The sequence below is a fragment of the Salminus brasiliensis genome, chromosome 5, assembly GCF_030463535.1.
Source record: "Salminus brasiliensis chromosome 5, fSalBra1.hap2, whole genome shotgun sequence".
NCBI classification, from domain to species: domain Eukaryota; kingdom Metazoa; phylum Chordata; class Actinopteri; order Characiformes; family Bryconidae; genus Salminus; species Salminus brasiliensis.
Window position 1 is genome coordinate 46228868 of NC_132882.1, and position 1667 is coordinate 46230534.

At 44.0% G+C, this 1667-nt stretch overlaps 1 protein-coding gene across 1 annotated transcript in view; it reads left to right on the forward strand.

Annotated features, from left to right (window-relative positions):
* Positions 1 to 1667, forward strand: part of nbeal2 (neurobeachin-like 2) — a 46557-nt gene that overhangs the window by 43906 nt on the left and 984 nt on the right. The window lies entirely within an intron of this gene.

Genomic DNA, 1667 nt, shown 5'->3' on the forward strand with positions numbered 1-1667 from the left:
TACACTACAGGAAGCGTAGGGGGCGCTCTATAATGCTCTATAATGTTCATATGATCCACACGCTCATTCTGACAGACTGTAATACACTACAGGAAGCGTAGGGGGCGCTCTATAATGCTCTATAATGTTCATATGATCCACACGCTCATTCTGACAGACTGTAATACACTACAGGAAGCATAGGGGGCGCTCTATAATGCTCTATAATGATCATATGATCCACACGCTCATTCTGACAGACTGTAATACACTACAGGAAGCGTAGGGGGCGCTCTATAATGCTCTATAATGTTCATATGATCCACACGCTCACTCTGACAGACTGTAATACACTACAGGAAGCGTAGGGGGCGCTCTATAATGATCATATGATCCACACGCTCACTCTGACAGACTGTATTACACTACAGGAAGCGTAGGGGGCGCTCTATAATGCTCTATAATGATCATATGATCCACACGCTCATTCTGACCGACTGTAATACACTACAGGAAGCGTAGGGGGCGCTCTATAATGCTCTATGATGATCATATGATCCACACACTCATTCTGACCGACTGTAATACACTACAGGAAGCGTAGGGGGCGCTCTATAATGCTCTATAATGATCATATGATCCACACGCTCACTCTGACCGACTGTAATACACTACAGGAAGCGTAGGGGGCGCTCTATAATGCTCTATAATGATCATATGATCCACACGCTCACTCGGACAGACTGTAATACACTACAGGAAGCATAGGGGGCGCTCTATGATGACCATATGATCCACACGCTCATTCTGACAGACTGTAATACACTACAGGAAGCGTAGGGGCGCTCTATAATGCTCTATAATGATCATATGATCCACACGCTCACTCTGACAGACTGTAATACACTACAGGAAGCATAGGGGGCGCTCTATAATGCTCTATAATGATCATATGATCCACACGCTCATTCTGACAGACTGTAATACACTACAGGAAGCGTAGGGGGCGCTCTATAATGCTCTATAATGATCATATGATCCACACGCTCATTCTGACAGACTGTAATACACTACAGGAAGCGTAGGGGGCGCTCTATAATGCTCTATAATGATCATATGATCCACACGCTCATTCTGACAGACTGTAATACACTACAGGAAGTGTAGGGGGCGCTCTATAATGCTCTATAATGATCATATGATCCACACGCTCATTCTGACAGACTGTAATACACTACAGGAAGCGTAGGGGGCCGCTCTATAATGCCTCTATAATGATCATATGATCCACACGCTCACTCTGACAGACTGTAATACACTACAGGAAGAGTAGGGGGCGCTCTAACGGTCTATGGGGTATAGGATGATGGAGCTATATCTATAGCTGCGTGTTTTATTATTATTTAACTCGTCTTTATTAAGAAACAGAGCTTCACTGTATCAGACTTGTTTATGATCAGTGAACTTGGCTGATGGAGAACAGGCGGGTCAGCTCGGCTCATTTTTACAAAACAGTTTATTTTAAAACGCTCTTTACACTCAGTATGACAATGTGCTTGCACAGTACTTACAGTGGAGTGGGGCGAGACTCCGTTTGTACATAAAAAAGGACTTCTGTAGAGGAAGGAAAAATAAAATGGAAAATAAAACAAAACAAAAAAAACACCCCCCCCCCCACCCAACCCCTC